Source organism: Lontra canadensis, unplaced genomic scaffold (genome assembly GCF_010015895.1).
Source record: "Lontra canadensis isolate GAN:19392208 unplaced genomic scaffold, GSC_riverotter_1.0 scaffold75, whole genome shotgun sequence".
Classification (NCBI taxonomy): domain Eukaryota; kingdom Metazoa; phylum Chordata; class Mammalia; order Carnivora; family Mustelidae; genus Lontra; species Lontra canadensis.
In genome coordinates this window covers 10,471,322-10,497,521 of record NW_022631069.1, presented here as the reverse complement: position 1 = coordinate 10,497,521, position 26,200 = coordinate 10,471,322, and the positions used below count along the sequence as shown (strand labels likewise).

The window sequence follows — 26,200 nt, the reverse complement described above, 5'->3', positions numbered from 1 at the left end:
GGTCTTGGAGGGATAATTGTGGACTTTTTCAAAAAATAAGCTATGGTTATCAATATTCCCAAATCCTGACAATTGCTCACTTTTTTCCTCTCATCCCCAAAACAAGATAATCAGTTCTTGTGTCCTACTTACCCTGACTTGTTTTATTTCTGTCTTGCACTGTGATTTCATTATTTTTAGTGCTAGAGGCATGTAACCTATCTAAAATACCTGATTTGCATGTTGAATAATTCAGTCGATTCTCTGCATCCATGAGCATGGATGGAACAAAAATCTAATGTTTCATCCAAATAGGACCCAAGAGTATTGGATATTTGCCAACGTAAGAATATAGGAATGTAATCAAAATATTTGCAGTTGTCATTCTATGAACAAAAAAAAAAGACTTTACAACAACTTTCAGAAAGTATGTTGGACAATAAGTCAGAAAATTAAGGGAGAACTGGGGGGGAAAGGCTAATGGAGAAGTTAAAAATACTAATAGGTAGAGGAGATAGCAAAGTTTACCACACTGAAAGAGACTTAAATGAAGGAATATGTCTTAGAATAATAAGAAAATGGTACTGAAATATAGTAGAAAGTTTCTTTTTAGTTAAAAGTAAGGTTTTTTTTTAATCATCAGCAACTATAGTGAAAAGAAAGGTGATGAACATTCTGTTAATGTTTAATCATTACAAAAAGAAGGGACTTCTGCTTCTCATAACGGAGTAATGGGGAATAGACTTATGTTTCTACTTAAAACAATGGCTTTCAAGAAACTGAAAATCCCAAAAGGTTGATATCCAGGATCTATAAAGAACTCCTCAAACTCAACACACACAAAACAGATAATCATGTTAAAAAATGGGCAGAAGGGACGCAGAGCGTACCGCGCGGACCCTTTTGACCATGCTGTCCCGGGTGGTTTTTTTCTGCGGCCACTGCAGCAGCCCCCTGTCTGAAGAATGCAGCCCTTCTCGGTCCAGGGGTATTGTAGGCAACAAGGATCTTCCACACAGGGCAGCCAAGACTTCCCCTGTACCACCTCTTCCTGAGCATGGAGGAAAAGTTCGTTTAGGCCTGATTCCCGAAGAATTCTTTCAGTTCCTTTATCCCAAAACTGGCGTAACAGGACCGTATGTGCTTGGAACTGGACTTATCCTGTATTTTCTGTCCAAAGAAATATATGTGATTACTGCAGAGACCTTCTCTGCCATATCAACAATAGGGTTGCTTATCTTTGTAGCTAAAAAAATATGGTGCCTCTATTGGAGAATTTGCTGATAAACTCAATGAGCAAAAAATTGCCCAACTAGAAGAGGCGAAACAGGATTCCATCAAACAGGTCCAGGATGCGATTGATATGGAGAAGTCACAGCAGGCACTGGTTGACAAGCGCCATTACCTTTTTGATGTCCAGAGGAATAACATTGCTATGGCACTGGAGCTTACTTACCGGGAGCGGCTGCACAGGGTATACAGGGAGGTGAAGAATCGCCTGGACTATCACATCTCTGTGCAGAACATGATGCGTCGAAAGGAACAAGAGCACATGATAAACTGGGTGGAGAAGCATGTGGTGCAGAGCATCTCTGCACAGCAGGAAAAGGAGACAATCGCCAAGTGCATTGCAGATCTAAAGCTGCTTGCAAAGAAGGCTCAAGCACAGCCAGTTCTGTAAATGCATCTATCCCAGTGGAGACAGCTAGAAGCAATTGACTGAAGAAACTAGTCCATGTGACAGAATCTTTCTGTATTGCTGTCTACTGAAGTTACACTTAACCTTCCCTAAAAATGAAAAGTTTGTTTCCTATAGTGAGAGAATTAAAACAATCTGTTGGTGAACGAGATGTTTTTCATCCTTCCATGATCACTTTTGAGTGAGCAGTTTGCTTTTAATAAAACTTGTTGGTGACTAACGATTACCAAGCTAAATAAAATAAAATAAAATAAAATGGGCAGAAGATATGAACAGACACTTCTCCAATGAAGACATAAAAATGGCTATCAGACATATGAAAAAAATGTTCATCATCACTAGCCATCAGGGAGATTCAAATGAAAACCACATTGAGATACCACCTTACACCGGTTAGAATGGCCAAAATTAGCAAGACAGGAAACAACATGTGTTGGAGAGGATGTGGAGAAAGGGGAACCCTCTTACACTGTTGGTGGGAATGCAAGTTGGTGCAGCCACTTTGGAAAACAGTGTGGAGATTCCTTAAGAAATTAAAAATAGAGCTTCCCTATGACCCTGCAATTGCACTACTGGGTATTTACCCCAAAGATACAGATGTAGTGAAAAGAAGGGCCATCTGTACCCCAATGTTTATAGCAGCAATGGCCACGGTCGCCAAACCGTGGAAAGAACCAAGATGCCCTTCAATGGATGAATGGATAAGGAAGATGTGGTCCATATACACTATGGAGTATTATGCCTCCATCAGAAAGGATGAATACCAACTTTTGTAGCAACATGGACGGGACTGGAAGAGATTATGCTGAGTGAAATAAGTCAAGCAGAGAGAGTCAATTATCATATGGTTTCACTTAATTGTGGAGCATAATAAATAGCATGGAGGACAAGGGGAGATGGAGAGGAGAAGGGAGTTGAGGGAAATTGGAAGGGGAGGTGAACCATGAGAGACTATGGACTCTGAAAAACAATGTGAGGGTTTTGAAGGGGCGGGGGTTGGGAGGTTGGGGGAACCAGGTGGTGTGTATTAGAGAGGGCACAGATTGCATGGAGCACTGGGTGTGGTGCAAAAACAATGAATACTGTTACGCTGAAAAGAAATAAAAAATTAAAAAAAAAAAAAGAAAGAAACTGGAAATCCCACAAAAAAGAAAAATAATCCTTGAAAAATGTGAAATAAACCAAGTGAGCCCTACAATCACCCAGTTTACTGTAATGAGAGTTTCCAGGCCTTAAAGCCAAAAGGGTAACCAAGGCAGAGGTGTAGATTCCCAGAGTGGAGCAGATGTTGCTGAAAGTCTCCATAGTTCTAGAGAGTTTGGAGTCAAATTACTCAACATTTTGGTCCTTCTATTTTTAGATTTTGATGAACCTTCTTTTTTTTTTTTTTTAAAGATTTTTTATTTATTTATTTGACAGAGAGAGATCACAAGTAGACAGAGAGGCAGGCAGAGAGAGAGAGGGAAGCAGGCTCCCCTCTGAGCAGAGAGCCCGATGCGGGACTCGATCCCAGGACCCTGAGATCATGACCTGAGCCGAAGGCAGCGGCTTAACCCACTGAGCCACCCAGGCGCCCCTTTGATGAACCTTCTTACTGTTTCCACGGTGGCTGAACCAGTTTACATTCCCATCAACACTGTATGAGTGTTGGTTTTTCTTCATATCTTCACCAACACTTGTTTCTTGTATTTTTGATTCTAGCCGTTCTGACAGGTGTGATGTGATATCTAAGCATAGTTTTGATTTTCATTTCCCTGATGTAGAGCATCTTTTCATGTATCTGTTGGCCATCTGTACATTTTCTTGGGAGACATGTCTGTTCATGCTTATGTCCATTTTTTAACTAGATGACTTATTTTGGGAGGTGTTGAGTTGTATAAGTTCTTTACAGGTTTTGGATACTAACTCTTTAACAGATATGTCATTTGAAAATATCTTCTCCCACTCCCTAGGTTGCCTTTTAGTTTTGTTGATTGTTTCCTTTGTGGTACAGAAGCTTTTCATTTTGGTGTAGATCCCATACTTAATTTTGGCTTCTACTTCCCTTGTCCCAGCAGACATATTTAGAAAAATGTTGCTATAAATCATATCAGAGACATTAAATCCTGTGCTCTCTTCTAAGGTTTTTATGGTTTTAGGTCTCACATTTAGGTTCATAATCAATTTTGAGTTTATTTTTGTGTGTGGTCTAAATGGTTCATAGTCTTGCTATCTAGTTTTGCCCAACATCATTTGTTGAAGAGAGCAACACCATTTGTTGTTTTTTTCCCACTGTGTTTTCTTGCCTCCTTTGTCAAAAGTTAATTGGCCACATATTTCTGGGGTGATATCTGGGCTTTCTATTCTGTTCCCTTGATCTTTTTGTCTTTTTTTTTGGTGCCAGTGCCATACTTTTTTGATCACTGCAGCTTTGTAAATTAACTTTAAGTCCAGATTTTAATACCTCTAGCTTTGTTCTTCTGTTTCAAGATTTCTTTGGCTTTTCAGGTTTCTTTCTTGGTTCCATACAAATTTTCAGATTGCTTGTTCTAGTTCAGTGAAAAATGCTGCTGGTATTGATAGGGGCTGCATTAAATCTTTAGATTGTTTTGGGTAGTACACACATTTTGACAATATTTATTTTCCAATCCATGAGCATGGAATATCTTTCTTTACCCAAAGAATACAAAACCACTACTTTGAAAAAAATTATGTACCCCTATGTTTATTGCAGCATTATGACAATAGCCAAATTACAGAAGCAGCCCAAGTGGCCACTGATAGATTCAGATGTGTGTGTGTGTGTGTGTGTGTGTGTGTGTGTCTGTATACACATATGAATATTAACCAGCCATTAAAAAAAGAATGAAATCTTGCAAAGTGCAACAACATGGATGGATCTAGAGAGGATAATGTTAAGTGAAATAAGTTATTCACAGAAAGGTAAATACCATATAATTGTACTCATCTGTGGAGTTAAGGAACAAAACAATAAACAAAGAAAAACAAGACAACCCAAAAAAGTAGACTCTTAACTGTAGAGAATACACAGATGGTGCCTGAAGGGGAAGTGGGTGGGGGATAAGTAAAATCAGTGAAGTGGATTACAAGTATACTTGTGATGAAGAGCACTGAATAATGTATATGATTGTTGAATCACTACATTGTACACCTGAAAGTAATATACCATTTGTTCACTACACTGAAATTAAAATTTAAACAATAAAAATGAAAGAAGAGAGTTTGCAGAACAAAGAGAGAAGACAAGTCACTGATGTCTGCAGAGAGTAGCTCTAGAATAATTATGGCATCTGAACTGACAAACACACAGGTGAAGAACCTACCTGACAGCTGAAAAAGGACAAATGAAAGGGGTTAGAACAACAGTATCTGGTGCTCTCATGGGGCTGTGCTATTGCCTGTCTGCAAGCCAGAGTGGAAAATCTAATAATTCACAAATCAATGGCAGAGAACTTGAAACGGTTTTCCCTTAGTGGTTGGTATAATTAGCCTTAGAATAAACATCATTCTGTTGTTGCCTTAAAAAAATCTTAAAATACAGATTCAAACAATCAACTAAACTGTCTTCAAGTAGCTTAAATATGTCCTAGCATAAAGCTCAAGAAACTTAGAAATTTTCTTATCCTGTGAACTTCCTAACCTCTAAAAAATTAAAAGTCACAGTATCTTTTCGCTATTCAAAAATTACCAAGTGTGCAAAGAAGGAGAAAAACAGACCTAGAATGAGGAAAAGAAATGAAAGAAACCAGACACAGTAGTGACACAGATACTAAACATAGCACATCAGTAATTAAAGCTATCGTTTATATACTCAACAAGCTAAATGACAGGTTCAACATTTTAAGGAGAAAGATAGGAAAAGAATCAATTTGACCTTGTTGTAGCAAAAATTATGTTTAGCATAAAATAAATACATTGGATGTAATTGCTGTAAGATATTGCAGAAAAAAATTCATAAACATGGATACTTCACAGTAACGGTTTAAAACAGAAAGCATAATAAGAATGGGGGGAAAACAATATGATTTGTGATACAACTTCAAGCAGTCATTATACTTAAAATCAGAGTCCCTGAAAGAGAGGGATCAAAAATATTTGAATAAATAATTACCTGACAATTTCCCAGTTTGATTAAAACTAAACCCAGGTATTTATGATGTTCAAGGAATATTGAGCCCTAATAACAGGAGGAAAATTCTACCAAGGACTATCTTGATTACATAGCTCAAAATAAATATTGGTTTACTGGTTATAAATATTTAAAGACATCCTGAGGAAAAGTATATGTACAGAGAAACAATAGTAAGGATGAAAGTGATATTTTTTGTTACATCAAAGCAAGACAGAAAACAATTGATCAACATCTTAGAAGTACTGAACAAAAAATCATTAAGCACAAATTTGATGAATTAGAGAAAACTCTTATAAAACAGGTAAATCATTTTTTTTCAGTTACGACCTGAGAGAACTGATGTACCAGATCTATACTATAAAAGCAAGTAAAGGTAGTATTTTAGAATTCTGGTCCCATCTAGCAAAGAAGGAAGACCCTGAACTCACCTCCATAGACATCCCAAATTTACACTATTTATATATAGAACAGTTCCTCCTGAAGAAAAGCAGAGGGCAGAACTGAACAACCACTGTGCAACAAAAAATAGGCCACATAGAAAACAGTAAGAGAGACTTGGCAACACAGGTAACCCCCACCCCTGACAATGCAGATTGCAACAGGGAAAAATTGTACTAAGGGACTAGGAGCAGATTTGTCTGTCCTGGGGCAGAGAAAAAAAGCTGCCATTTTATTTTTAATTTTTAGACAGAAAGTGGGGAGCAAGAGGGAGAGAGAGAAAATCTTAAGCAGATTCCCCACTGAATGAGGAGCCCTCTAGAGGCAAGGCCCGGTCTCATGACCTGAGCTGAAATCCGAAGTAAGATGCTTAACCAACTGAGCCACCCAGGTGCCCCAAAAGCTGCCATTTTAAAGAGCAACTACTATATGAAAGATCCAGTTACTTTCCAAGTGCTAAAAAGTTCTCTGGGTTGCAGAGACTGATGAAAACCACTGTTGACCTTCTCCCTCCATCCTGAGAGAGTAGCTAGGGACAGGCTTCCATATGCCATAGGCAGCCTGCAGCTTCAGTGAGCCTCCTAGGTCCTAGCCCACATGAGCCATGAATATCCTGGCTATAAAAAGCTGTAATTTAAAAAGAATGACTAGAAAATAAAGGACCTAGCCGTAGGACCTCCAAATGGCAAGTGAGCTTCAAGAACTTTCTCTGAGTCTGAGGGTCTGGAAAGTGCCACTGCTGACATTCCTTATCTACCTTGATAGTTCAGACAGGAGCAAGGTCTGGCCTGCAGCCTCAGAGAGTCCTAGGTCCCTAAACCATACCCACCCTAGCCAACCCATCAAGGCAGCCCCACTGTGGGGCTCATGAGGACACTCCTGAGCAGCACTCACTACAGCTCTAGCCACTGGGCCAACCACCACCAACTGAGTGCCACAGAGAACTCCAGGCCCGTATTGCTTTGGCTCCACACAGCTTGGTAGGGTATTCTTGATGTAGACAGAGAACTCTGTGACCTTCTGGCTCATACCTTCTTCTGCTATAGCCAAAACTCTCAGAGTACCCCCTGCATAGGGTGCCCTGGGAACTGCTAGCCTGTGCCTACCTTGACTCCAGCCTCCCCGCCAGGAGAACCCTTGTGCCGAGCACCCCACCATACCCTAGTATGCTTCACTTGAGCTTCAGCTGTTCTGCCAGGGACCCTCTCTGTGGAGAGCCCTAGGTCCACCCTAGCCTACGCCCACTTCAGCTACAGCTGTCCTGCCATAACAACCTCTGTTTGGAGTGCCCCAGGATGCTGGCCTGCACCCCACTTTGGCTCCAGCTGCCCTGCTAAGGTGTCTCCTGTACAGAATACTCCAGGCCCCCCTTGCCCACATCCTGGCACAGCTCCATTAACGTCACTAGGGTACTTTCTGCACAGAGAGCCCCAGGACACACAGACTTCCACTGTATCTTCAATGGTCCTGGTCCTGCCACAGGGCCCTCCGTACAGAGAGTCCTGGGACCACTACAGCCCATGAACACTTGAGCTCTGCCACCCTATCAAGGCACCCACACAAGTGTCCTGAGATCCCACAACACTACTCCAACTAGTCAGCTAAAGTCACCAGGCACACAGAGTCTACACAGGGAATGACCACACACAAGATCATGACTTCGAATTTAGGAGAAGTAGCTGTGCCACCTAATTCAAAGAAACAAATGCAGAAAGTGAAGCAAAATGAGGAAATAGAAGAATATATGCCAATGAAAGAACAAGAAAAAAAATCTCAGAAAAAGCACTATATGCAATCTGCCTGATAAAAAGTTGAAATATTTTCCAGGATAGGTCACATCTTAGACCCCAAAACAGTCTCAATAAACTTAAAAGGTTAAAATTATATCATCCAATTTTTGCAATAATAATAGCATAGAACTAGAAAATAATTACAAGGGAAGAAATGGGGGGAGAAAACAAGCACGTGGAGCCTAAACAACATGTTACTAAGCAACCAACAGATCAACAAAGAAATCAAAGAGGAAATGAAAAAATCCATGGATACAAATGAAAAATGAAAAGAACAACAGTCCAAAATCTGGGACTCAGTGAAAGAAGTTCTAAGAGGGAAATTAGGGGTGCCTGGGTGGCTCAGTGGTTAAAGCCTCTGCCTTCGGCTCGTGTCATGATCTCAGGGTCCTGGGATCGAGTCCCGAATCGGGCTCTCTGCTCGGCGGGGAGCCTGCCACCTCCTCCTGTCTCTCTCTGCCTGCCTCTCTGCCTACTTGTGATCTGTCTGTCAAATAAATTTAAAAAAAAAATCTTAAAAAAAAATAAGAGGGAAATTTATAGAGATATAGGGTTGCCTCAAGAAACAAGAGAAATCTCAAAAAAAAAAAAAAGAGAGAGAGAGAGAGAGAATGAAAGAAAGAAATCTAACGTTACACATAAAGGAACTAGGAAATGGAAAATAAAGCCCTAGTAGACAGAAGGAGATAATAAATTCCAGAGAAAAAAAGAAAAAAATCAATGAAACCAGGTTCTTTGAAAAGATGAATTTACAAATGTTTAGCCAGACTCATCAAGAGAGAGAGAGGACACAAATTAAATGAGAACTGAAAGAGAAGTAACAACCAATACTGCAGAACTACAAAGGATTATGAGACTACAGTGAAAAATTATATGCCAATTTATTAGACAACCTAGAAGAAATGGGTAAACACCTAGAAATATACGGTCTTCCAAAATTAAATCAGAAAGAAGTAGAATATCTGAACATGCTAATTACTAGTAACATAATTCAATCAGCAAACAAAAACTCCCATCATTACAAAGTTCAGAACCAGATGGATTCATAGGTAAATTCTACAAAACATTTAAAGAACAGTGAATACCTACTCTCTTTGGACCACTCCAAAAAATCTAAGAGGAAGGAAAGTTCCCAAATTCATTCTATGAGGTCAGCATTACCTGACACCAAACTAAAAAGTGCTGCAAAAGGAAAACCTGCAGGCCAATATCCATGATGAATATAAATGCAAAAATCCTCAACACGCTAGTAAAAAAATTTCAATAATACTTTAAAAAGGTCTTTCACCATAATCAAGTGGGATGTATTCTGGGATGTAAGGGTGGTTCAAAATTTACAAGTCCATCATGTGATAAGCCACATTAACAAAAGGGAAGATGAAAGTACTTTGATGATTGGTGTACCTGGGTGGCTCAGTCAGCTAAGCATTTGCCTCTGGCTCAGGTCAGGATCCCAGGGTCCAGGGATCGGCTCCCTGCTCAGCAGGGAGCCTGCTTTCTCCTCTCCCTCTGCTGCTCCCCTTTCTTGTAATCTCTCTCTCTCTCTCTCTCTGTCAGATACATAAATAAAATCTTTTTTTTTTAAAAGTTACTTGATTATTTCAATAGACGCAGGGGCACCTGGGTGGCTCAGTTGATTCAACATCCAACTCTTGATTCCAGCTCAGGTCATGATCTCAGGGTCATGGTGGGATCAAGCCCCACTTCAGGCTCTGCATCTCTCTCTCCCTTTGTCCCTCCCCCACTTGCATTCTCTCTCTCTCTAAAATAAAACCTTCAATAGATGCAGATAAAGCATTTGATGAAGCACACACCCATTTATAAATAACTATCAGCTAAACAGGTTTAGAGGGAATATACCTCAACACAATAAAGACCACAGATGAAAACCCACAGTGAACATCATACTCATTGGTGAAAAACTGAGAGTTTTTTCTCTAAAATCAGGAACAAGACAGAGATGATCACTTTCACCACTTAAATTTAATATAGTACTGTAATTCCTAGCTCTAGCAATCAAAGAAATAATGGGCATCCAAATTGGTAAGGAAAAAATGAAACTGTCACTGTTTGCAGGTAACATGATATTATACATAAAAACTCTAAAGACTATATCAAAACATTATTAGAAGTAATGAATGAATTCAGTAAAGATGCAGGATTTAAGGTAATACACAGAAATTTAGTTTGAGTTTCTTAACACAAAGTAGAAGAAAGAGAAATTAAGAAAACAATTCCATTTACAGTTGTAACAAAAACAATAAAATATTAAAGAGAATACAAATATAAAATTATTTCAGGTTCATGGATTGGATGAATCAGTATTGTTAACATGTCCATAATGCCCAGGAAACCTACAGATTCAATGTAATCCCTATCACAATACCAACAGGGGTGCCTGGGTGGCTCAGTCTTCCTGCAGCTCAGGTCATGATCCCAGGGTCCTGGGATCTAGTCCTGCATCAGGCTCCCTGCTCAGCAGTGATGTCTGCTACTCCCTCTCTCTCTCCCCCCTGCTCATGCTCTTTCTCTCCCTTGCTTTCTCAAATAAATAAATAAAATCTTTAAAAAAAAAAAAAAACAACAGAATTTTTCACAGAAGTAGAAGAAATAGTAAAGTTTTTTATTATGGAACTCCAAAAAAAACCCCACAAACAAACAACAACCAAAAATACCCCAATAGTCAAAGCAATCCTGAGAAGGAAGAACAAAGCTGGGATATCACATTCCCAGATTTCAAAATATACTAGGAAACTGTAGTGATGAAATCAGTATGGTACTGACACAAAGATAGACACATAGAGTAATGGAAGAGAATAGAGAACCCAGAAATACAAACAAACATAGGGGCGCCTGGGTGGCTCAGTGGGTTAAAGCCTCTGCCTTCGGCTCAGGTCATGGTCCCAGGGTCCTGGGATTGAGCCCCACATCAGGTTCTCCGCTCCTCGGGGAGCCTACTTCCTCCTCTCTCTCTCTCTGCCTGCCTCTCAGCCTACTTGTGATCTCTATCTGTCAAATAAATAAATAAATAATTAAAAAACAAACAAACAAACAAACATATCATATGGTCAATTAATCAATTAATCTATGACAAAGGAGGCAAGAATGGATTCTGACTCTGATAATAGGAAAGGCTTTGTAAAAGTGAAGGCAAGAAGTATACAGAAAATCTCTGTACCTTCAGCTCTCTTTGGCCATCAATGTAAAATTGCTCTAAAAAGTCTATTTTAAAAAAAACAATAAATGAGAACACCTGAAAGAATGGATTTGTCACTTATATTGAGAAAACAAAGGAGATAATGGTGTGGAAATCAAGACTTCTACTCAGTATTGGGATACTTAGGAGTGGAAAGGCTGTTGTCACTGAAATAAAGTTGATAAATGACTGCCAACTTACAACTGAAAGTCTTTAAGATGAAGAACCAAGTTCACTTACATGATAAATATTATAGAATATTTGCCTTATATTTTCATAAATTATAATATAAATGTAATGAGACGGGGCACCTGGGTGGCTCAGTTGGTTAAGTGACCAACTGCCTTTGGCTCAGGTCATGATCCTGGAGTCCCAGGATGGTCCCACATTGGGCTCCCTGCTCAGCAGGGAGTCTGCTTCTCCCTCTAATCCTCCCTCCTGTCATGCTCTCTCTCTCATTCTCTCACTCTTAAATAAATAAAATCTTTAAAAATAATGAAACAGATAAAACTTTATGACCATACAATAGCAGATATTGTTACAATCTATAATTACCTTAATGTGTGTTATAATTTAAAAATACACTGAATTGAGAATAGTAGAATAAGTTAATCAAATATGGACTTAGTCAGTCTTATAATTTGTTTTAAAAAATAAAAGTAGGGGCACCTGGGTGGCTCAGTGGGTTAAAGCCTCTGCCTTCAGCTCGGGTCGTGGTCTCAGGGTCCTGGGATCGAGCCCCCACATCTGGCTCCCTGTTGAGCGGGGAGCCTGCTCCCCCCACTCTCTCTGCCTGCCTCTCTGCCTACTTGTGACCTCTGTGTGTGTGTGTGTCAAATAAATTTTAAAAATCGTAAAAAAATTTAAAAAATAAAAAAATAAAAAATAAAAGTATTTAGAAAACACACACACATAGTCCAAGAAAACAAGAGATCCCTAAGTGGTATATAGATTTTTTTTCCCCCAAATACTATCCATGCATTCACAAGAATTTTAAATGTGGTCATTTGTTACACAATTGAAACTATTCATTGAGTTGGTTTTGTGTGTTGTTGAGTCATTGATTTTACTGCTATTCACCAACATTTTCAGTTCCCTTCAAGTTCTGGCTATCTACCTATATCTGTCTCTGTCTTCTAACATGTGTACCAATTCAATGACCTTTGAGTAGAAGATTATAAGTATGGGGAGAATTAGTATTTCTGTTTTCAGTCTAAATTGCATTCCTGCCCCAGTAGTATTTGTTATACAACTGATAATCAGTTCTAAAAACAGATAATCTCACAGTTCTGAAGCTATTCTATTGGATAACTGAATTTCTCATAAAAAGTCCCACAAAGGTTTACAAGGTCCAATCACAAAAACATAATTTAATAATTGTCAATAAAGCTTAAAAATGTATTTAAGAACTACCATGATACATGGTTACTTTTTTAAAAATTTTTTATTTCTTTTCAGCGTAACAATATTCATTGTTTTTGCACCACACCCAGTGCTCCATGCAATCCGTGCCCTCTCTAATACACACCACCTGGTTCCCCCAACCTCCCCCCGCCCCCCCCCCCCCCCCCGTCCCTTCAAAACCCTCACATTGTTTTTCAGAGTCCATAGTCTCTCATGGTTCAAATTTCCCTCAACTCCCTTTTCCTCTCCATCTCCCCTTGTCCTCCATGCTATTTGTTATGCTCCACAAATAAGTGAAACCATATGATAATTGACTCTCTCTGCTTGACTTATTTCACTCAGCATAATCTCTTCCAGTCCTGTCCATGTTGCTACAAAAGTTGGTATTCATCCTTTCTGATGGAGGCATAATACTCCATAGTGTATATGGACCACATCTTCCTTATCCATTCGTCCGTTGAAGGGCATCTTGGTTCTTTCCACAGTTTGGCGACCGTGGCCATTGCTGCTATAAACATTGGGGTACAGATGGCCCTTGCATGACTTATTTTTAAACATTCAGATTTTTTTATTCATTTGGAGTTTATCCTAGTGAATATGATGATATACATTTTCAGTTTTACTGTATTTTTAATAACTATAGAATTGCCTTTTTTTTAAAAGACTTTTATTTATTTATTTGACAGAGAGAGAGAAATCACAAATGGGCAGAGATGCAGGCAGAGGGGGAGGGGGAAGCAGGCTCCCCGCTGGGCTCTCTGCTCAAGGGGGCTATCCCAAGACCCTGGGACCATCACCTGAGCAGAAGGCAGAGACTTAACCCACTGAGCCACCCAGGCACCCCTTGAATAGCCTTTAAAACATTGATCAAAAATTCTCCTTTTTTCCCCTGAGACTTAATCTACTACATATTATATTTTCATAGGTACTTAATATAATTTACTATATAAGTATAATCTACTATATATTATACTCTACATATATTATACTTTCATAGGTACCAATTTTACTTTTTGGTGCCAGTACCTTTCTGATTGTTTATGTGCAAATAGCACATTGTTTTATGAGAAAGGCGTTTTTTTTTTATTTTAATATCTGGTAGTGCCAGTTCTACACGACCTCACTGATGTTTTTATTGTTTCTTTGTCTAGTCATTTTTTTTATATGACCTTTATAATGATCCCAAGTCTTGGCAATTTTAGTGGGACCACAGTAAATTTATATTTTACCTAGTGTGGATTGATGTTTTTATAATGTTTGGTTGCTAAATTTTTTTAAAATGGTGTTTCCATCTATTTTTTTTTTCAAAACTCCTTTTGTGTCTTTCTGAAGTATTTGAAAATTTTCCTTCTCTAGGTGTTGTGCTTTTTTTTCTTAAGATTTTATTTATTTGACAGAGAGAGACAGCGAGCGAGGGACCACAAGCAGGGGCAGTGAGAGAGGGAGAAGCGGGCCTCCCACTGGGCAGGGAGCCCGATGCTGTGCTCAATCCCAAAACTCTGGAATCAGTCTTGATCCCCAAACTCTGGGATCATGACTTGAGCCGAAGGCAAGCGCCTAATGACTGAGCCATATCTGGCCACATGCCACCATAACTGGCATGGTGTCAACCAAACATCAATATTTTAAAAATAAGGAGTTAGGAATCTTGGAACACTGAAAAAAAAATAAAATAAAATATAAAATAGGTGCTCTGATAAAAGCACCAATGGTGCTCTGATAAAAGATGGGGTTAGCGGGGCACCTGGGTGGCTCAGTGGGTTAAGACTCTGCCTTCAGCTCAGGTCATGATCTCAGGGTCCTGGGATCGAGCCCCGCATCGGGCTCTCTGCTCGGCGGTGAGCCTACTTCCCCCTCTCTCTGCCTGCCTCTCTGCCTGCTTGTGCTCTCTCTCTCTCTCTCTGTCAAATAAATAAATTTAAAAAAAAAAAAAAGATGGGGTTAGCAAAATAAAGAGAAAGATTTTTTTTATTTTTTTGAGAAAGATTTTTTTTAAGAGAAATATTTCTGATATTTATTTACTTAGAAATGTCTTTCTTTCAGAGAAATGTATTATATCAGGGCTCTTTTTTTTTTTTTTAATTTTATTTGTCAGAGAGAGAGAGAGAGATCGCACAAGCAGGGGGAGCACTAGGCAGAGGAAAAAGCAGGCTCCCCACTGACCAAGGAGCCCAATGTGGGACTCGATCCCAGGACCATGGGATTATGACCTGAGCCAAAGGCAAATGCTCAACTGACTGAGCCACTGACGTGCCCCTAAATTAGGGCTCTTAGTGACAAAAAATTAATTATAGGATATTGAAATTGCACCTAAACTCTCAGAAAATTAGAGAACACAGTTCTTGTACATAGCCTAGAATAAGACCCAACAACCAAGGGGATTCTTTAGCAAAAAATACCTCCCCCCAAAATTCCACAATTGGACCTTCGGAGGTTCCACAATGGATGTCAGATCCTCTGCCATCTCTACCATTCTTATTGGAAGAGACCACTTTCTTCCATTGCTCACTTTTGAATCTAGTTCTCCTGTGGGTGTATCTGATAAATTAGTCTAGTTTATATTCAGCTGTAAGAGTCTTGGGGTGTAGTTTTTTGGGACCTATGAATGGGGTTTCTACTTTGAAATAAATATCATTATGTGGAAAATTACCAAATTTAAGGAGCGCGTTCAAAGCTATGAAGGACAAATTCCTCCCTCAAAAACATACACCTTTTTGTCTCAGGCCATAAAAGCCACTCAAAGGATCAATACGAGCTAGATTACAGTAAATAATTCCATAATAATAAGGCAACAATTAGTACTTTATTCAAAGTAACTTAGTGGTGAATAATATTTGGGATTAAGCGACTGTTAGGTGTGTACTGTGATGCTAGTCATTGCCCATATGGTGTACATTTCATCTTCTTAAGAACCTAGGAGCTGAGTACCATTGATTCCATTTTACAGATTTAAAAAACTGAGATTTAGGGGCGCCTGGGTGGCTCAGTGGGTTAAGCCTCTGCCTTCGGCTCAGGTCATGATCCCGGGGTCCTGGGATCGAGCCCCACATCGGGCTCTCTGCTCAGCGGGGAGCCTGCTTCCCTTCCTCTCTCTCTGCCTGCCTCTCTGCCTACTTGTGTTCTCTCTCTGTCAAATAAATAAATAAAAATCTTTAAAAAAAAAAAAAAAACAACTGAGATTTAATGTTACCCAAGATTGGGGCACTTGACTGGCTCAGTCAATAGAGCATGCAACTTTTTTGATCTCAGGGTCCTGAGTTCAAGCTCCATGTTGGGTATAGAGTTTACTTAAAAAAAAGTTGTGTTTTTTTTTTTTAAGGGCCCCTGGGTGGCTCAGCTGGTTAAGTGTCTGCCTTCAGCTCGGGTCATGATCCCAGGGTCCTGGGATCAAGCCTCACATCGGGCTCCCTGCTCAGCGGGGAGACTGCTTCTCCCTATCCCTTTGCTGTTCCCTCTGCTTGCGCACTCTGTCAAATAAATAAAATCTTAATTAAAAAATAAATAAATAATAAAAAGGTTTTTTTAATTAAAATAATAAAGTAAATTTAAAAAAAATTACCCAAGATTATAACTTCCATAAGCAGCAGAGCTGGACTGAGAGCCCAGGTCAGTTTGGCTCTCACCAGGCTCTGGTGGGAGCTGGGGGTGAATATTTTCTCCCTTGGTGAGGAAATGTCCTCCAACTGCTCTGTACAAATTATTTAGAGAATGCAAAAAAGGCTAGTTCTTCAGGCTACCTTATCTGACCCTCCCTCTCTACACCTCTGTTACTTTCTACTTCTACTTTCTCTTCCTTAAAACCTCTTTAGAACAAGGACAAGTGAAGAATACATATTTACAAAAAACTGTTTCTGACTTCTCAAAAATCTGCAATAATAAGCTTGAACAAGGAAGCTCTGGGCCCTGACATCCTGACATTGCCAGGAGGCTTTAACCATTGTTGCCACCAGTCACACGCCTTTCTGACCAAAAGGAAGGAAGCCTCCCTCCCCAAAACAACTGTGAAGAAATGCAGGCCTTTCCCTGAGGGTAGGACTGTAAAAAATGCTCTCAGCTTCACTTTGTCTTGTGTCAACCTCTATTCTCCCAGCCCTGGAATATTCCTGTTGACTTGGGATAAGCTCTGCACTCTAAGATACGAGATCCGTCCTGTCACCTACTCTCATACGCCTGTTAGGATGTGCTAGGTGAGGCTTAGAGACTCCCAAACAATTCTGATTATCTGAGTGATACCTGGGACAATTCTGAGATTGGTGAGCAGATAAGGGCATGCTGCACTCAGAACCCAGACTTCTCTTTTTCACATTTTAATTTACTTTTTTTTTTTTAAATTATTAAGTAAACTCTGTGTCCAACATAGGGCTTGAACTCACCACCCTGGGATTAAGAGTCACCTGCTCTACTAACTGAGCCAGGGGCCCCTTCTTTTTATAAAGAAACACTGGCATTTTATTCTCTTCTGTGCTGGAAACTGTCAGCAGATTCCCAGGGCCGGAGAGCATTCCAAAGAGACATGAAGAAAAGGTTGTTTTAGGTAATAGGTTGAGGGTTCCCAAGAGAACTCTCAAAGTTGGGTAACTGAGTAGGAAGACTCACAGGACCCAGCATATAGTGGGATGGCTCTGATTTATTACAGTGAAAGGAAAGCACAATCAGCAAAGGGAAAAATACATGGGGCAAAATCTGGGGCAAGCCAGGCACAGACATTCCAGGGTCCACTTCCAGCTGAGTCCCAAAGAAGGTGCTTAATTTCCTCTAATAACGAGTTCTGGTAACACAAATGGCACGTTGGCCAAGCCGTTTTTGGCACAATCATTGCTCCTTCTTGGTCATCTTGGCATCAAGGACCCAAAACTAAAAAATTATTTTTTAAGAGATTTTATACTTCAGAGCAGTTTTAGGTTCACAGCAAAAATGAGCAAAAGTATAACACTCACACAAAACCCTTGCCACCACATCACAGTACAATATTTATTACAATTAGTGAACCCACATCAACACATCATTGTCACCCGAAGTTCATAGTTGACATTAAGGGTCACTCTTGCTTTTGTATATTCTATGGGTTTTAACAAATGTATAAGACATCTGTCTACCACTGTAGTATCATAGAGTATTTTCACTGCTCTAAAAATCCTCTGTGCTCCACCTATCTCTTGGAAACTGCTGATCTTTATGCTGCCTTCATAGTTTGACTTTTCCAGATGTCATACATTTGGAATCATACAGTAGACTTTAGAGATTGGCTTTTTCTACATAGTAATATACATTTAAGTTTCCTCCATGTCTTTTCATAGCTGAATAGCTCATTTCTCTTTAGTGCTGAATATTTAATTGCCTGGAGGTACCACAGATTATCCATTTACCCACCTGGTTGTTTCCAAGTTTTGGCAACTCTGAGTAAAGCTGCTAGAAATGGCTATGAACAGTTTTTAGGTGAATATAGCTTTCAGTTCTTTTGGATACATACCGAGGAGGGCAATTACTGGATCATATGGTAAGGGTATGTTTAGTTTTGTAAGAAACTGCCACTGTCTTCCAAAGTGGCTGTACCATTTTGTATTATCATCAGCAATGAATGAGAGTTCCTACTGCTCCATATCTTCCCTAGCATTTGGTGGTGGTGTTAGTGTTCTGGATTTTGGCCATTCTGATAGGTGTGAAAGAGAACTTCAAACTTGCTCCCCTGTGCCCCAGCTACAGATGGGTAGTGGCATCTCATTGTTTTAATTTGCATTTCCCTGATGACATGCGGTGTTTAACATCTTTTCAAATGCTTATTTGCCATCCTACATTTTCTTTGGTGAGGTGTCTGTTAATTGAGTTGTTTACTTTTTTAAAAAGTTTTATTTATTTAAGTAATCTCTATACCCAGCATGAAGCTCAAACTCACAACCCTGAGATCAAGAGTTGGATACTTGGGGGGTGCCTGAATGGCTCAGTGGGTTAAGCCTCTGTCTTAGGCTCGGGTCATGATCTCAGGGTCCTGAGATCAAGCCCCACATCGGGCTGCTTGGCGGGGAGCCTGCTTCCCCCCTCCCTCTGCCTGCTGCTCTGCTTACTTGTGATTCTCTCTCTCTGTCAAATGAATAAATAAAATCTTAAAAAAAAAAAAAGAGTTGGATATTCGGGTCACCTGGGTGGCTCAGTGGGTTAAGCCGCTGCCTTTGGCTCGGGTCATGATCTCAGGTTCCTGGGATGGAGCCCTGCATCAGGCTCTCTGCTCAGCAGGGAGCCTGCTTCCCCCCACTCTCTCTCTGCCTGCCTCTCTGCCTACTTGTGATCTCTATCAAATAAATAAAATAAAATCTTAAAAAAAAAAAAAAAAGAGTTGGATACTCTACTGACTGAGCCTGCTCCATGGCTTTTTCTTTTTTTCTTTTTTTTTTAAGTAAATCCTACACGCTACTTGGAACTTGAACTGAGGCCCCTGAGATTAAGGATCACATGCTCTACTGACTAAGCCAATCAGGTGCCCCTTCTTTTTGTTCACTTTTAAATTCTTCATATATTTTGGATAATAGTCCTTTATTAGGTGTGTCTTTTACAAATACTTTCTTGCAGCCTGTGGCTTGCCTTCTCATTCTCTTGATCTCCCATACCTTTTTAAATTGACATTTCTAAAATTTCTCATCAAAGGCTTAAGTGGTTGTAATGGATATAATTTGCTGCGATTTATAAATATTGACATTTGACAATAATGCACTACTCCTTTAAAGATACTCAATGAAATTAGGCATTTTAAAAATACATGAAGCTGCTTTGGAAGTGAAAAATGTTATCTCATTTTTTTCTCTCTGTTTTAGTATTTTCATTCCACTTCCCTCATAAAATTTTATCCTAACATTTTTATGTTCACACCTCTTTTATTGGTCAAATGATTATATTTCTCTGTAAATAGAATTATATGTTAAAAAAAAAACTTAACTTCCTAAGAGTATAAGGCTCTAAGTTTTGTTTTTTTTTTTAATTTATTTATTTGTTTGTTAGAGTGAGAGAGAGAGCACAGGCAGGCAGAGGCAGAGGGAGAAGCAGGCTCCCCGTGGATCAAGGAGCCCAATGTGGGACTTGATCCGAGGACACTGGCATCATGACCTGAGCTGAAGGCTTAACCCACTGAGCCACCCAGGCATCCCAAGGCTCTAAGTTTTAAAACTTATTTTCTTCTTTTTTTTTTTTAAAGATTTTATTTATTTATTTGACAGACAGAGATCACAAGTAGGCAGAGAGAGAGAGAGAGAGAGAGAGGAGGAAGCAGGCTCCCCACTGAGCAGAGAGCTGAATGCGGAACTCGATCCCAGGACCCTGGGATCATGACCTAAGCCGAAGGCAGAGGCTTAACCATCTGAGCCATCCAGGCACCCAAAACTTATTTTCTTCTATATAACTGTTTTAACACTTACTGTTAGTAAACAACTGATCCAAATAGCAGAGATGTATTATAAAAATTGATAAATATTAAACACTAAAGGCAACATTTTATTGGAAATGTATCTTTTAGTGTGTGTGTGTGTGTGTGTGTGTGTGTGTGTGTATACACATATTTTTTAAAAGATTCTGGGGGGTGGGCACCTAAGTGGTTCAGTCTGTTAAGTGTCAGCTGTTAAGCATCTGCCTTCTGCTCAGGTTATGATCCCAGGGTCCTGGGATCAAGTCCCACATAGGGTTCCCTGTTTAGGGGGGAGTCTGCTTCTCCCTCTCCCTTTCTCCCTCCCCCTCCACTTGTGCTGTCTCTTGCTTTCTCTCTCTCAAATAAATAAATAAAATCTAAAAAAAAAAAAAAAGTGGGAATCTGGAAAGCAAATCTCTTAAAACATTCTGAATGTCCATGCATCCAGACAGACCTCACAAAACCATATGAATTGTATACTTAAGGAATTTTTAGAGGATAATATATCAAAATATATCAAAATGTTTCATTTTCATAGTACACTGGCTTGAGAACAAAACCTTTTCTCAACTTGATAGGTCTGCTAAATAAAAAATTCAACTGAGTAAATTTAATTTATTTCCTTATTTATTTTTGAGGGGAATGGACGGAGAGGGAGAAAAAGAATCTTAAGCAGGGTCCACACCCTGCATGGGGCTCAATCTCAAAACCGTGAGATGACCTAAGCCAAAACCAAGAGTTGGACACTTAACTGACCAAGCCACCCAGGCACCCCCAACTGAGTAAATTTAAAGAACTAACTGGCTTTTTCCCAAGGTTCCATGAATGGGGCAGGAACCCATTTAGCAAATTGAAAGGAGGTCCTAGGAGTTCAAAATTCGAAGGCTTTCATAGGCAGATAGAGGGTAGGACAAGAAAGTTAAAAAATTTGATTCTTTCAAGCAAGCGCAGGGATCTTAGTAGGCTGATGAGCTCACAAGGGCTGGTTAGGAAACTCAAGACTGACTGGTTTAAAATTCCACTCCTAGGGGCGCCTGGGTGGCTCAGTGGGTTAAAGCCTCTGCCTCCTGCTTAGGTCATGATCCCAGGGTCCTGCAATCGAGCCCCGCATACGGGCTCTCTGCTCAGCAGGGAGCCTGCTTCCCTTCCTCTCTCTTTACCTGCCTCTCTGCCTACTTGTGATCTCTGTCTGTCAAATAAATAAAATAAAATCTTAAAAAAAAAAAAATTCCACTCCTAGACAGACTCAACTACAGAGAACACACTAAGGGTGGCAGGGGGGAATGGGGAGTGGAGGGATAGGTTAAATGGGTAATGGGGATTAAGAGGGTGCTTGTGATGAGCACTGAGTGTTACATGTAAATGATGAGTCACTACATTTTATTCCTGAAAATAATATTACACTATATGTTAACTAGAATTTAAATAAAAACCTGAACAAATTAATTAATTAATTGATTGATTAATTAAAATTCCGCTCCTAGAAGAGGCTGAAACTGCATTAGCTATTAAATCTTGGTGAGGCCCAATAGTCAAACTATGGAAAGAGACTAGATGTCCATTGATAGATGAATGGATAAAGATGTGGTATATAGACACAATGGAATATTATACAGCCATCAAAAATGAAATCTTGCCATTTGCAATGATGTGGATGGAACTAGAAGGTATTATGCTAAGCAAAATAAGTCAATCAGAGAAAGACAATTATTATATGATCCCACTGCTATGTGGAATTTGAAAAACAAGGCAGAGGATCATAGGGGAAGAGAGGAAAAAAATGAAACAAGATGAAACCATAAGAGACTCTAACCTCAGGAAACAAACTGAGGGTTGCCGGAGCAGAGCGGGGATGGGAAGGATGGGGTAGGTAGGTGATGGACGATGGGGAGGGTATATGCTATGGTGAGTGCTGTGAATTGTGTAAGACTGATGAATCACAGACTTATAACCCTGAAACAAATAATATATTACATGTTAATTTAAAAAAAAAAGTAAATAAATAAATAAATAAATAAATGACTGTGAAGATTCAAATGGCAAACAACTACATACACGCTCATGGACACCAACAAAACAAAGATAAGATCTTGTGTCACAGAATACCTGGTATGAAAAAACTGCTTAAAGTTCAAAGCTGAAGAATATGGAAAATTTAAAATATCAATACCTGGTAAGTTTAATTTCAATAAACTCTTAAAATACAAACAAAATAAAAATAGAATCTTGGTGAGTCTTAGCAAAAGTGACTCCATTTTGGGCCCATTGTTTCCCAACAGGTCCTTGCTCATTTTTTTTTTCTTACTTCCTCAGAATCTGGGTAGGAACCTGGCTGAATCCCTATGACCCCCTCCCTATTTAACTTCATTCTTTAATTGGGGTGCCTCGCTGGCTTGGTTTGTAGGGCACATGACTCTTAATCTCAGGGTCGTGAGTTTAAGCCCCATGATGGGCATGGAGCCTACCTAAAAATAAAACAAAACAAAATGAAAAACACATTCTTTTTGCCTTGGGGCCTACTGCTAACAGCTTGATTTTCTCAATGTTCCCCTTTCAAATTCCAGCAAGGATCTGGAAGCCCCAGCTCACTTCATTCTGAGGGAGTCATATCACAGGTCACAGGTTAGCATGTGGCTCAGTACCACCTCTGGCCAGACAGCAAGGGTCACTTGGTATAAATCATCTACATAGGGTGGCCCTATCAACAGCACTAGGAGGGAGACAATTCAATTAGAAAGGGCAATTGGTACTGCAAAGCCATACAGAGAAGGGGCTGTTATTCACACTTAGTCTCATATGATTTTCAAAGGTTTGAGATATAACCTCTGATACATTCCTTATTTCTTGTTAATGGCTTAAAATAAATCTGGTATCAAGTTTATGACCCATCTGCTGAGTAGATCAATCCCATCTGTAATCCTGGCCATGCTACACAGTTGGCAGCCACAGAGAAATGTCTCTGGCAGAACACTGTTTTGGAATTTAGATTCCTAATGGCAAGTAAAAAGTTAACAGAAAATAAGTTAACAGAAAATAAGACTGCAATAACATTTTAAAGGTGAATTTAGAATTTAATAAAAGTGTTAAATACTATTTAGAAAACACTAATGGAGAACATTTAAGGTCACAGTTTGGGCTAAATCCTGTTCTAAGCATTAACACACATCCTAAATTTGAGTCACATAAAATCTGATGAAGTAGCTAATAATAATGTCCCCCATTTTAAGAGATAAGATAATGAAAGCAGAGAAAAGTGAAATAACTTGTCCAAATTAAAATAATGGAGACAGAGTTTAAACTTGGGGGGCATCTGGGTGGCTCAGTTGGTTAAGTGTCTGCCTTCTGCTCAGGTCATAATCCCAGGGTCCTGGGATCAAGCCCCATGTCAGATTCTGCCAGCGGAGAGCCTGCTTCTCCCTCTCCCTCTGCCTGCTGGTCCCCCTGCTTGTGCTCGCTCTCTCCCTCTCTCTCTCTCGCTCTCTCCCCATCAAATAAATAAGATCTTCTAAAAGAATTTAAAAATGTGGGGCGCTTGGGTGGCTCAGTGGGTTAAGGCCTCTGCCTTCGGCTCAGGTCATGATCCCAGGGTCCTGGGATCAAGCCCTGCATTGGGCTCTTTGCTCCATGGAGAGCCTGCTTCCTCCTCTCTCTCTGCCTGCCTCTCTGCCTACTTGTGATCTCTATCAAATAAATAAAATCTTTAAAAAAAAAAAGAATTTAAAAATGTATCAGGAGAAGAAAGTTTGTGTTTATATAGAGAACATGAGAAGAAATAAAACATTTTGTAATAACCTTCACTGTAGAGAACCCTGGAAGATGGTTTGAATAAGGAATGCATTATTTGTTTGTTTGTTTGTTTGTTTAAGATTTTACTTGACAGAGAGAGAGCACAATAAGGGGAGTGGAAGGCAGAGAGGGAAAATCAGGCTCCCCACAAAGCAGGGGGAGCCTGATGTGGGACTCGATCCCAGGACCCCAGGATCATGACCCGAGCTAAATGCAGTCACTTAACCAACTGAGCCACCCAGGTACCCAGGGACCCACTATTTGTAATTGGTGTCTGAAGTTGGGGCAGTCTTGTGGGACTGAGCCCTTAACTATGCAGTCGGTGCTAACTCTTGAGTAGTTACTATCAGAATTGAATTAAATTATAGAACACACAGCTGGTGTCTAGAGTTTGAAAATTGGTTGGTGTATGTGTTGGGGCAGAAGGAGAGAACCCACACATTTGTTGTCCAAAGTGAGTATACTGAGAAACAGTTTTCTTTTAACTATTTACTTAGTGCCTACTATGTGTCCATCCTTATGCCGAGTGCTGGGAAGGATTCACTGAAAGGCAGAGACCCTCCCTCTGGTGGCTGAAGATGACAAATTAGCAGATAATTACAGTGTATTCAGAATTAGTATTTAGCCAGTATAATTTGTATGGCTATACCAATTTTGCGTATCACCCTCGGAAAAAAAATTTAAGTGGTACAATAGTGACAAAGAGTTTCCCAAATACATCATTTGTTCTTTATGCCTCAGAGATTTTGCACAGGCTAGCCTTAACTAGAATATCCTTTCCTTTCATTTGCCTAGTAAACTCCTAATAATTTTTAAGTAATCTCTATGCCCAACAGGGGGCCACACTCACAAACCCAAGATCAAGAGTCACATGCTGTATGGACTGAGCAAGCCAGGCTCCCCTAATAATTTTTAAATCTCAACTCATACCTCTTCTGATTCAGTACTTTGAAATCATAACCAATAAACACCATTGATTGTTCATATCAAGGACACCCTGAATGTGCATACATTGTATCAGATTTTTAGTTCTTAGGTACTTCAGTCAACGACTTCTTATATTACTTTAGATTTGTAGTTGTTCTAAATAGTAACGTGTTCAAAACACCAGAACATGTATTTTAGTTACACATGGCAGTTATTTTAATCCTTTACTCATTTATTCATGAATGATGCACATTTTTTAAAAAGGTTTTATTTATTTTCGAGAGAGAGAGAGCGTGTATACACACAGGGGGAAGAGGAGGGAGAGGGACAATCTGATTCCACTGAGCACTGAGCGCAGAACCTGAGGCAGGGCTCAATCCTACCACCAGAGATCATGACCTGAGCCAAAATTCAAGAGTCGGATGCTTAACTGAGTTGATAGCAGTTATATTTGTTTTATTTATTTATTCATTCATGAGAGACAGAGTCAGAGGCAGAGGGAGAAGCAGGGTCCCCTGCAGAGCAGGGAGTCTGATATGGGATTCAGTCCCAGGACACTGGGATCATAACCTGAGCCAAAGGCAGCCACTTAACCAACTGAGCCACCCAGGGGCCTAGCAGCTATATTTATAATAGCCCCAAATTAGATGCCCAAATACTCATCAACAGATGATTGAACAAACTGTAGGAAATCCCACAATGGAATATTACTCAGTGCTTTTTAAAAAATAATATAACCTGTTGATATAAGCAATGATAAATCTCAAGCTTATGCTGAACCAAAAAAGCCAGGCTAAAAGGGAACTAAGTGTATGATTCCATTTATTTAAATTTCAGAAAATTGCAAACTGACAGAAAATGACTGCCTAGGGATGGAGTTGGAGGAGACGTGGATTACAAACTCAGGGGAACTTTTGGAGGTGATGCAAGATCGTTATCTTGATTGTGGTGATGATTTAATGAGTGCTATGGTCTGAATATATCCCTGCAAAATTTGCACATTGAAATTCTAACCTCCAAAGTGACCCTTTTAGGAGGTGAGTCCTTCTGGAGGTGTTTAAATCACAAGGTTGGAGCTCTCATACGTGGGATTAGTGGTCTTACGAAGAAGACCCCAAGGGGTGTCCCACACTTTCAACCATGTAAGTACAGCTAGAAGGTGCCAACCATGACTCAGGAAGAGCATGACCCTTGATCTTGGACTCTTTAGCATTCAGAACAGTGAGAAATAAATTACTGATATTTTTAAGCTATCTTCTTTGTGGAATTTTGTTACAACAGCATGAATGGACTAAGACAAGGAGTGTGTGCAAATGTCAAAACTGATCAAACCAAACTTCCCAGCTTTATCTATATGCAGTGTAGTGTTCCCAAGTTAAATATCAGTAAAGTTTATTTAATGGGGGATAACAGTAATATCTTCAGGCTGTTGCGGGGTTTCATTGACTATGCTAAGCAC

The 26,200-nt window shown here is 39.7% G+C and overlaps 1 pseudogene; it reads left to right on the top strand.

Moving 5' to 3' along the window:
• The first annotated feature begins 859 nt into the window (after window positions 1-859).
• LOC116881648 lies at window positions 860-1,829 on the top strand (annotated as a pseudogene).
• The last annotated feature ends 24,371 nt before the right edge of the window (window positions 1,830-26,200 follow it).